Genomic DNA, 13,009 nt, shown 5'->3' with positions numbered 1-13,009 from the left:
ACTCCTACTGTAAAATACTTCAAAGTTTTTGGAAGAAAATGTTACATCAAAAGGACTAAATAAAAACTTGGTAAGTTTGAACCCAAAGAAGATGAAGGTATTCTACTTGGCTACTCTTCTCGAAGTAAAGGATATAAATGCTACAATAAAATACTTGGGAAAATTATTGAAAGTATTGATGTTGTGGTCGATGAAGCATAAAAAAATCTAAAAGAGATAAAAACTAAAGATTATGAAGAAGATGAGGATCATTTTCCCACATCAAATCACATTGATTCTAAAGAAGAAACCAATGAAGCACCCGAAGAAGAGATAACGATAGAAGAAAAGACTCCGTCCAGGTATGTTCAGAAAAATCATCTAGAAGCTCAAATTTTAGGAGAAAGAGGATCAGGTATGTAGACTAGAAGAACCATTGCCGAAGCTTCAAGGCATCTAGCATTACTATCCTCCACTGAACCTCAAAATGTAAATGAAGCATGCAGAGATGAATGTTGGGTGAAGGCCATGAAGGAAGAACTTGAGCAAATTGAGAAGAATAATACTTGGGATTTAGTTCCTAGATCTCATGAGAAGAATATCATAGGAACTAAGTGGATATTCAAAAAGAAGCTAAATGAAAATGGAGAAGTTATTAGAAACAAGGCCAGACTTGTTTGCAAAGGATATGCTCAATAAGAAGGTATAGATTTTGAAGAAACTTTTGCACCTATTGCTAGACTTGAAGCCATCAGAATGTTTCTTTCTCTTTCTAGTTTCCAGAAATTCAAAGTATACCAAATGGATGTAAAATCTACCTTTATTAATGGAGACTTAGAAGAAGAATTCTATATTGAACAACTAGGAGGATTCATTCTTGGAAATGATGCAACACTTGTATGAAAACTCAGAAAATCTCTCTATGGTCTAAAACAGGCTCCAAGGGCATGGTATCATTGTCTTGACAAATATCTCCATAAACAAGGTTTTTCAAAGTGGTCAGTGGATAGCAATCTATTTACAAATATGGACACTGATAAATTGCTAATAATTGTTTTGTATGTTGATGATATCATTTTTGGTAGCAATGAAGAATCCATGAGTCAAAATTTTGCTTCAGTAATGCAGCAAGAATTTGAAATGTCCTTGCTTGGTGAGCTTACCTACTTTCTTGGTCTACAAGTGTAGCAAAATAAAGATGGTATTTTTCTCTCACAAACCAAATATCTCAAACAGATCCTAAAAAAGTATGGCATGGAAGATTCTAAACCAGTATGTACTCCAATGGTAACAGGATGTAGTCTCAGCTCAAATGATGAATCAGCAGCGGTACATCAACCAACTTACAGATCCATGATTGGCAGTCTGCTTTATCTAATAGGTACCCGACCAGACATCATGCATGCAGTGGGAATAGTTGGAAGATTCCAAGAAAATCCAAAGGAATCACATCTTCACGCAGTCAAAAGAATTTTCAAATATCTTCAAGGAACACAGGACTTTGGCTTATGGTATCCTAGAGATACAAATCTTACACTTCATGCATATAGAGATGAAGATTGGGCAAGAAGTGTTGATGATAGAAAAAGCACCAGTGGTGGTGCATTCTATATGGAATCCAGGTTCGTGTCTTGGTTCAGCAAGAAACAAATTTCAATTGCATTATCTACAGCTGAAGCATAATACATGGTTTCTGCATCTTACTACACACAATTACTTTGGATGATGCAAACCTTGCAAGGTATTCATATCACATGTACTCCACCCATCTCCATTCTATGTGATAATACAAGTGCCATCAGTATTTCAAAAAATCCAGTCATGCACTCCAAGACCAAGCACATACCCATCAAATATCATTTCCTACGTGAATAAGTGCTTGAACAAAAAGTCAAATTGGAGTATGTTCCCTCCAAAGAACAGGTTGCTGATATATTCACTAAACCACTGCCCAAAGAGACATTTGAATATCTGAGGCAAAAGCTTGGAGTAGTTTCTGCATCATCCTGCTGTTAAATCCTATTTTAAAGAAAAATGTAGTTATACGTGAGTTTATTGAAGTGTAGTCGCGTACATACGCCAGTTTCTGTGGACATAGTCGCGTATATGTTGGTTGAAGAAAAACAGTGGGCCCGACTCAGGAAAAAGGAAGTTTGTTATGATTCTGTCAATTGTCTTCTCTATTTGATGATGAATTCAATCTGCTGATATATTGGTCCTCATAGTGGTGTTGATCACTTGATGTATATATGATTGATGATGATGCTTTGATATCTCTTACTGACATATGCAATGATTAGATCTGACAGTGAACAGGTGGCACAGGTTCAGAGGGAGAACATGGTTGATGATATTTTGGGAACTATTGATGGACATATACAGGTTGTTGGCCTGGATGCTATTGACAAATGCTGCTAATGATAGTTGTTGATGACTATCATGGTCTTGTTTAAGACATTTGGTCTCTGTTATATATATCATGTATATCTTTTAATGTAATGGTCATGAAAAGACCTAATGTGTAACCCCACTATGCATGGGATGAATGATGTAGTGTTTCTTGCTTTCTGACTTGTCTAACAATTGATATATCCCCACTTGGTTGGGTGGATGAGTCAAATTTGGTATATCCCCACTTGGTTGGGAGATGGATGCATGTATGAGTCATTGGTGATAGGAAGGTCATTTGTGATGTATGTATAGAGTCATGTTATTGTTTAGAACATTCTTTTTGCAGACTTTGCTTATACTCAAGGGGAGCATGGACTTGATCATGGGAGCTCATTCAACACTTCAGCATATCAGAGAATTCAGCATGCACTTAGGGGGAGCATGACCCTTTGCCCTTGATGTCAAAGGGGGAGAGTGACTTGGTGTGGTTGTTGCAATCAAGTCCAGGTGTGGTTGTTGGCATCAAGTCCAAAGGGGGAGATTGTTGGCAATATGTTGTATGTATTGTACTTGATGGCAACCCACTTGTAGTGTTGGCATTATGATACAGGTATGACTCAAGTGTCATCCTTGATGGCAACTCACTCAGATGACAGATCATAGTTCATACTCACAGAATGAAGAAAGAAAGGTATATGCAAGTTCAATATATACCAAGTCGTGTATATACGCAGGTTCACTGTATTCCAAGTCGTGTACACACACAAGTTCACTATATACCAAGTCGCATATATACGCAGGTTCACTACATACCAAGTAGTGTATACTCGCATGTTCATTATATACAAAGGCGCGTATAACGTACACATGCACTTTCGCAGAAGGAAAGGCGCGTGCATGTTGGAAAACTAAGTTCTGGTCGTGGTATTTGGCCCATGGTATTTGGTCCGAGGTATTGACCCCAGGTATTGGGTCCAAGGTATTGGTGCTACATGGTTTTGGACCATGGTATTGAGAGAGGCCTAAATCTATATAAGGAGAAGAAGATCATTAGGCCAATGAGAAAGGATTCAAGTGATGAATATCTAATGAAGCGTGAGATCTAGTATGTTGGTTATGGGTTTGTGATGCTTTGCTTGATCTGAATCAAGGGTGCACCTATGCGGTTGATGAGGGATGATGGATCAGGATCATGAAGACTAAGATGCATTATCATTATATGGTATGATCATGAATAGATCTGAATACTGACACATGTCTTATCCTTTATATCTTATGTTCTGGGTATATCTGAAGCTGAAATTTGTAGCGAAGGTATAGGTATTTATTTTCAGATCTGTACGTGGGTTCCCTTTGGTGAAAGAGCATATACACACTGGTCCAACACAGTCAAGTAGCGTATACTTTATGAGATTTGATATTTGAGGTTGCTATTGGTTCTAGTGGTTGTTGCAGAGTTCTGTGCTCTGCTCTGTGTTATGGTGACTATGTTTTGATGACAGGGTTTCAGTGATTCAGTTGTAGGGTGATTCAGAGTTGATGGTTATATTGTAGTAGTGATTGTTTTGTATTGATGGATCCAGTCGGAAAATTTATGAAACATCCCTGGAAGAAAAGAGAAGGTTGTAGCCTTGTGTAAGTCAACGCCTACATGCTAGCATATCAGCTAGTACAAGAGCTAGGGCCTTGTAGCTCCCTTCGAGTAGTAGCTGGAGAATGAGAGAAGGTTGTAGCCTTCTGCAGGTGGGTGCCTGCGCACTGGTAGGAGTCTGTGCCAGTACAAAATTGTAAAAAGAAGTTTCTTATTAAAAGGAAGATAGAGACGATTGCAGCAGGTGGTTTTCACCCACATTGGGTTTCCACCTTATATCATGGTGTTCATGTGTGCTTCTTATGTGTCATGATCTATTATGTTTTATTGCACCTGTTTATTGTTTATGTGGTTAATAATGTTCTGATGCACTCATTAAAGATCAACTAACTACTGGATATACGCTAGTTGCATTAAACACAGTTGTGTATACATGCGGGTTGCCCTAATTGAAGTGGCATATATGAATCTGATAATGGAAATGAAAAGATTATTGATTTGCTAATACTAATTCACCCCCCACCCCCTCTAAGTATTATTTCCAACATGTAGCAGAACAACTCTCTTGTATATGGTAACTAGATGAATCAACAGAAGAGATGTGCAAGGCAGCTTCAAGGAATCAGTTCAGAAAGAAACTCACTTAGATGACAGATCATAGTATTGCAGGTTAACAAGCACAGAGTTATAGATCAGACTACACAAAATCAAGAAAGAGAGGTATATGTAGGTTCACCATTGACCAAGCTGCATATACACGCGGGTTCACTGTACATAAGTCGTGTATACGTACACACACACTTTCACAAAGGAAAAGCACGTACACCTTGGAATACTAAATGTTTGGTTCGAAGTTTTTGGTCCATGGTATTTTGATCCATGATATTGGTCCAAGGTGCCGGGTCTGAGGTATGGACCCCAGGTATTTGGTCCAAGGTATTGGTCCTAAGTGGTTTTGGACCATGGTATTGAGAAAGGCCTAAGACTATAAAAGGAGGAGAAGATCATTAGGCCAATGTGTGCAAGTATCGATTATATGATATAGAGTGAGATCTAATATGCAGATTATGGGCTTATGGTGTTGTGCTAGATCTGAACCGAGGAATAACCTTAGCACTTGATGAAGGATAAGATCTAATGATGTATCAAGATCTTAAGGCTTGAAGTGGATTATCTTTATGTGGTTTGATTATGTATCTGAATAACTGGCGCATATTGTAGTCTATAAAAAATGATGATGTGAGTATGATTGAAGTCTGGAATAGTTGTTATGTTTAAATCATCTTTTATAGATCTGTACACAGGTTCACTTGAGAAAAGGAGTGTATACACACTGGTTCTTCATATCAAAACAATGTATACATCATAAATTTGATTTGCAGATCTGTACACTAGTTCGCTTTGAGGAAAGCGCATACCTTATAAAACATGTTTTAGTTGCTTCTGTTTGTTGTTGCAGTGTTTTGGGTTATTGTTTTAGTTACTGTATTCTGGTGACAACATTCTAAATGATCAAAGTGATGGAGTGATTGATTGATTTGGTTATGGTTGGTTCTAAAGGAGATTGGTTGATGCAGATATATTTGGTGATTGAACAATGTTGTTGATGGATCCAGTCTGAAAATTTATGAAACTTGGTCCTTGGAAGAAAAGAGAAGGTTGTAGACTTCTGTAGCCTGCACCTACGTACTAGTAAACATATCAACTAGTACAAGAGCTAGGGGGTTGTAGCTCCCTTCCAGTAGAAGTTGGAGAACGAGAGAAGGTTGTAGCCTTCTGTAGGTAGAAGCCTGCGTACCGGTATAAAACTGCATCGGTACAAAAATTGTAAACAAAATTCACTTATTATTAAAAGAAGGAAAATATGATTGCAGCAGTTGGTTTTCACTCACATTGGGTTTCCAGCTTATATCTTGGTGTTCATGTGTGTTTTTACCTGTGATGATCTTTTCTATTTTTACTGCACCTAGTTACTAGTTATAAGGTTTTGATGCACTATTTAAAGATCATATATGATGAATTAACTGAATCTTAAGTTTGCTAGATATATGTTGGTTTCTCTAAACACAATTGCGTGTACATGTGAATTCCCGTAACTGAAGTAGCGTATGTGAATCTGATTATGGAAATGAAAAAAAATTATTAGTTTGTCAATACTGATTCACCTCCCCTCTCAGTATTATTTCCAGCACTGACTTCATGGAGTGGCTACATCGACAGAAGGTGGTGGTTGAGGATTGGCCTTACACAGGGACGAATTTCAGGGGAGACCCAAACATGGTGCTTCCACCTGGAGAGCAGTGGGACGAGAGAGGTAACATACTTGGGTTGACCACCAAACTTTTATATTTTAGTTTTTTATTGTTTTTGGATTTTAAACGTATATGCCCTAATAATTATGTTCAATTTTGCAGATGTTGGACCTAAGAGGCTAGCGGGTCTTGCTCCTACGGCTCAAAGGGATAATAGAGAGCTTGCCTTGCCACCTCTAGGTGGAGACACGGAGGAGGACATAGTCCGGAACTCGAATGACTTGACTGAGGGGATCCCTGAATACATAGGGTTTGAGGAGATCCTGAGAGAGTACCAACGACACACCGCGGGTGTGTCGAACAGGATTCATAGACTGCTCAGACAAGTAGTTCGAGCAATGGTCTGCTATAGAGAGCAGCACCCACAGTAGTCTCCTAGGTTTCCTTTTCTGGTGTTTTGAGAGACATGTGTCTCGGATTGTAACCTGAACATATACATTATTTTTGAGCACCTCGGTGTGCAACACACAATATACAACTATCTATGTTTTATAATTGCGTCTGAATACTTGCATATAATTTTTTTCTATAAATTGCGTAAATGTCTGTCTAATACGTGATTTGCCAATGCATCAGTTAACTTATTTAGCCTTCTAGGAATGTGTTGATATGTGATAAAATAAAAATTTCTTTCTAATAAGTGAACACGTAAATACAATCTTAAAATTTGAGGGTTTTCTGACGGAATTGTTGAACTAGGTTGTCATTGATGTCAATATGGCAATATTCTGGATACTAGAGGATGACATGAAGCCAAGGGGATGCAGAGCAGATTCATGAAGACACAGGAGCAAAGGCCATCAATATAGCCGAGCCATATATATATATATATATATATATATATATATATATATATATATATATATATATATATATCTATATATATATATATATATATATATATATATATATATAGATATATATATATATATATATATATATATATATATATATATATATATATATATATATATATAGATATGCGGAAACAGACTTATGCGAGGTGGTCCTTGAAAGACACTGCCAAGCCAAGAGGAGTAGATGGAGACGAGAGGAGCATACAGAGCCACCAAGCCATCGGAGAGCCATGTCAAAGCAAGAGGAACGCTACCTGTAAAACAGGAATATCGAAGCAAATGGAGAAAATGGACCGAGAGGAGCAGATGGAGCAAGAGGAGCCAGGAGGAGCAATATATATAGAGCCATCGGTATATGCCAAATAGGAGGTGCACACAGAGCCATCGGAGGAGCTACAGGAGCAAGAGGTGCCATCGGAGGAGCTATCAGAGGCATACTTATAGACCATACATATATGCCAAAGAAGAGGAGCAATGGAGCAGACAGAGTTATCAGGAGCCTATCGGGAGTAGAACAGCTATCGGAGAGCCATATCAGAGCAAGAGGAACGTTGCTTGTAACATAGCCATATATGCCGCAGATAATAGATATCGGGAGCATACACATATATCGGAGCAAGAGGAGCCATACCGAAGGAGTGTCAGAGCAGAGGAGCCATATCGAAGACAATACTTCATATATATATAGTTGTGTTTAAAGCCAAACTTTCATCAAAGAGGGAGAATACATAGGAGCCGTTTGATCTGCCAGATCAACGGTCCAGATGAAATCGCAGAGGGACAGAGAATCCTTATCACATCGGCGAAAGTCGCTTGGAGTTGTCGGAACTGTTTCAAGGTGAAAGCTCCGATATCCAGAGCCGAAACTCTTATCAAGCAAAATAGAAAGCATATCGGGTCCGCGGAGGATTTGTATCATTTCGAAGGTAGCGATCAGCGAAATCGCCGAAGAACCGGGAGCTGAAATTAAGTTAGGAAGGAGTATAACGAGGTGTCAGGTCCGTGTTCCTTGTCGGAGAACGGAGCAACAGTGCAGTGGACGCGATATGCGACTTAGCACTGACCGTCCGATCTGAAGGAATAATGGACGACGAAGATCTAATCGGAAATCGGCATATCGGAGTGATCGCGTCGGAAGGATCGGGGGAAGCGATATGTGACATTGCCGATAATTGGAGCTGAAATATTATAAAACAGAGCCTAAAGGTGTGTCGGGTCCGCAGACCCTTTGTATTACAAAACTGCCGATGCGAACCTGCCGAAAAGTCGGACACGGAATCATTAAGAAGCGAAGTATAGAGGGTCGTCGGGTCCGCAGAACTATCGCATCGCAAGAGGCCGCAATAACCCCGACATCCCGGAACCCAAGTCATTTTAGGAAGGGATGTAATCGGCATATAGGGTCCGCAAGGGCGTCGGAGGTCGGAGTTAAGGGATTAATTGGGATCGCCGAAATCCAGACCCGCCAATAATTATAAAGGCAGGCGGATAAGATTTGAAATCCGCGAATGTTCATATTGAGCAGAATTACATGGGTTCCCGTGTATTAAAATATATGTGACCGCGGGGTTTTATAGTGTTGGCCATATATTTGTATATGTGCATTTATGTGGGGCTTTAAAGCTTAGCCCGATAGTTAAGACGCGGTTGGGCGGTGGCTTCCGATGCGTGATTAAACGCGCTGATAAAAGGTGGCTCTGATTCTAAGTAAGTCCAAGGTTTATAGAAGGCACATAGCCTAAGGAAAGCTTTCAATAGACATAAAAGCGGTGATAAAAGGGTGGCTCCGATTCTTAAGTATGGAGGCAAAAATACTGTAAGGAACAGTCCCGATAGCTTGAGAAACCAAATCATAGTGATTATGATTATGATAAGGACGTGGTTGTCCGTTAAAAAATGCCATCCCTCTGTATACCCACAATTATTGGCAAAGCAGCGCTGTTACAAGTTTTTGAACTTGTGTTCCCTACGGATGACTCGATCCTTGCTCATTGATTCAACGTGTCCTGTGAAAACGAATGGACAGAGGAAGCTACAGCGAAAAACAAGCCAACAAGTGAGGAAGCTGAAGCAGGCGAGAAGGAAGCCGAAGAGCCAGCGAGAAAGAGGAAACGAATGGACAAAGACAGGTATGCATAAAACAGTAAATAGAGGACTGCATGTGTGTGATGGTTGTTGCAAAAAAACCAGAAAATGAGGTAGCAGAAGCAGCAGAGGTGGTGGAGCATTGTTTGAATTTGCTAGTGAACACTACTGCGACTGTTGAACACTGTTGGAGCTGTTGTGGGGGTGAAGAACCAGAGTGTGAGGTAGTAAAAGTAGTGAAGGTTGTAGAGGCTGCAGAAGCAGCGGAGGTTATAGAGGCAGCAGCAACAGAAAAGGCTATTGGAGACTATGCGTGGGAAGTGTGCAGAGCTGTGAAGACTCATCCATAAGAAAACATGGTTGTCATTGATACTGTAGTTTGGAGACTACAGTGAAGTTGTAAATAGACATAACTCAGCAGAGAAGAGTTCTGAGAGCAGAAGGATTGGAGTCCTTGGGGTTGGAGCCTTAGAAGTGAGAAGGATGGGAGTCCTTGAGGCTGGTGCCTCAAAAGTGAGATTGGATTGGAGTCCTTGGGGTTAGTGCCTCAAAAGCAGGAAGGATTGAAGTCCTTGGGAGTTAGTGCTCTTATGTCCAAGATTGGTGTCTTGGGAAAATAGAGTTGGTGCTCTGGAGGTTGGAGCCTCACCAAAGTCCAAGTTGGAGCTTGGCAACCGATTGTGATCATCTATATATTGTATTTATTTTACTGCATAGTTATATTAATAAAAGCATTTATTCTTGCTGTTCATATTGTGTTCTGAATATATATGTTTTAACTAGTAAAACAATAGTGGGAAAAAGAAATACTGATTCAGACCCCCCAGTATTTCCAACAATTGGTATCAGAGCAGGTTCCTTCATTCAAAGCTTAACAGCTTGAAGGTTGACTCTTAGAACACAAATGGCGAGGTCAAGGAAGAAAGTCTCCAATCCTCCTAAGGATGTGTCTCCCTCTACTACTAAAATAGAAGACAATGAATTTAAGGAGGCTCCAAGGCTCAATGGGAACTTTAATATATGGGAAGCAAGAATGAGGAATTTCTTACAGACTCAAGGCATTGAAGTCTGGAAATCAGTGATTGCTGATAGCAGGATGGATGAGGAATCCAAGGAGTACAATGCAAAAGCAGTAAAGGCAATCTTGAATGGGCTACCTGATTCTGTAAAGAACAATCTAGGAAAATGTTCATTAGCAAAGGGTATATGGGACAAACTTCATGACCTTCACTCAAAAGGAGCGTTGACCATGACCATCAGTCAAGAAGATGATGGAAATCTAGAAAGAAATCCAAAACCCATCATGGAAACTGAACATGAGAATGATGATGTCAATGCTAAAACAGACTTAGAAGATGAAGAGAATGAAAAAGACTTTGTAGAAGAACTCCTCACTCAACTTATGACTGCCATGGAAGAGATTAACAATTTGAAAAAGGAAAATGAGAAACTTAAGAAGATAGCTCTAGTTGGTGACCAAGATCAAACAAGGAAGAAAGTTGATCTCATCAAGCTTCAAGTACAAGAAAGGGATGAAGAGCTTGCCAAGCTTAAGAAGGAATATCATAAAGCAAAGAAGCAGGAAGATATCTTGTCAAGCCAGCTTTAACAAAGGCACAAGAGCGTGAACAAACTTGAAGAAGAAATTGGTCAGTACAAGGTAGAGGTCTCCTCCCTTAAGTCCCAATTACAAGAAGCCAGGAAACAAGCACAAGGAGCTGAGAAGGAAATGGAGAGCAGTCAAGCAAAGAATGAAGAAATCTTCAAAATGAAGTCAGATATCATCTCCCTTAAAATAGTAGCAGTTGAAGCTACTCGTAGCAAGGAAGAAACTGAGGAACAACTTGCAAAGAAGAATAGTGAGTGTGAAAGACTGGAAGAAGAGATTGTCCTCCTCAGGAAAAAGGTTGAAGGGATGAACAAAATCATGAAGAGCTCTCAGGCTTTGGATGACATGCTCAGCTATCACAGATGTCCATCTGATAAATCAGGCCTCGGGTATGTAGGTGAATCCTCAAACAAGAATGAAAATGCTTCAAACAAAAGAGATATAAAGAAGACAGAAAGAAATGGTGATGCTCCCAGTTCCAGCGAAGGCAAGGAGAAGAATCAAGATTACAATAGAACAAATCCTGCTCCAAGAAGAAATCTTGCTCCAAGAAGAAAACCAGCTCCAAGAAGAAATATAGATGATTAAAAAGATGCGAGAGGCAATGGTTATCATCAAAGGATCTCAAGGCAGCAAGGCTTCAGAAGTACATCAAAGAAACCTCCATCTCCTAGAAATAGATGCTATAGTCTCTGACAACCTCCAAGAAATAAGTTTACAGGAAGAAATCATGAGTTCTTATTCATGAACAATGTAGAATGCTTCAAGTGTCATAACATTGGTCACATGGCACATGGTTGTAAATTAACATGGGCTCTTACACAAGCTAGAACCATGCAAAAGAAGAAAGTTACACAATTATGGAGAAGGAAGGAAATACAGTCCAAAAGTCCCTTAAATTCTCTAGCCAATCTAAGCATTTTATGAGAAGACTCTGCCCAAAAGAGGTGATGCATACAGTTAGGGGGAGCATGTAATTCTTGTTCATTATTGTTGAAGCTATTAGTGAAAGGGTCCCTATGAAATCCTTATTGAGCTATATTAACAGTCATTCTTTGATGAAGATCATGTCTCAGAAGCATTCCATTGAAGCATATGATCCTGTAACCATTCTTTGGACTGTTGTTAAAGAAATAGGGCAAACAACCATGGTGCTATTATCACGGAAGTTTATGTCTTAACTCAAGAATTTAATGTGAGAACAGATAAATTCTGGACACTGATAGAGGCAGTGTTCAAACAAATAGATACATCTGGAATGGAGGTTGAAGTAAGAGCAGCTAGCAGCATATAACAAATTGAAGCATTGTAAAAATATGCAGATCAGCAATTGTATTTAAAAGGCAATCACAGATTGGATATTTGAATCTGCAAAGATATGTACAAGAACGCAAGGAAAAGATGACTCATAGGAAGGAGAATGTTGTGCAGTCAAGCATAACTGAAGCTGATACTGATCACTTAAGGAATATTGCAACAGCAAGGAACAACCCCTCACATTTGCGTCCAAATGCAATGATGATTGAATAGTAGATGGCAGTAACTTAAGGGGAAGCACAAAGACACAAATAAACTCAGATATGAAGAAATACAATCTCAGGAGCAGTTTCTCTCTTGATTCGAACTATGAAGGTCTCTCAATTCTACCTATGGAGACATCAATATGGATTGAGCATGAAAGCCTGGACTTGGACACCTATGTATGGCCATTTGCAATCTGAATGAAAGCATTAAAGTAGAGCATCCTGAAGCATTGTTGAAGCCATGATAAAGCAGTTCTGAGACATGAATATGATAAAGCATCAATCCTTCTATCTTGAAGAAGAGAGCACTATGACAAGGGGAGTCACAGACCCATGAAGATTTACCATTCATTAAGAACATAAGCAGTTTTATAGGGGGAGTCCCAGAGCACTCCTTTGCCATTGATTTCAAAGGGGGAGAGAAGAAGAATATTGCCATCAATAACAAAGGGGGAGATTGTTGAACTAGGTTGTCATTGATGTCAATATGGCAATATTCTTGACACTAGAGGATGACATGAAGCCAAGGGGATGCAGAGCAGATTCATGAAGAGACAGGAGAAAAGGCCATCAGTATAGCCGAGCCATATATATATATATATATATATATATATATATATATATATATATAGATATATATATATATATGCGGAAACAGACTT

This window comes from Pinus tabuliformis, chromosome 2_1 (assembly GCF_031772625.1).
Source record: "Pinus tabuliformis cultivar Carrire ecotype Pingquan chromosome 2_1, CPIR1, whole genome shotgun sequence".
Lineage (NCBI taxonomy): Eukaryota > Viridiplantae > Streptophyta > Pinopsida > Pinales > Pinaceae > Pinus > Pinus tabuliformis.
The sequence above is the reverse complement of the archived record's forward strand: the minus strand, read 5'-3'. Positions refer to the sequence as shown.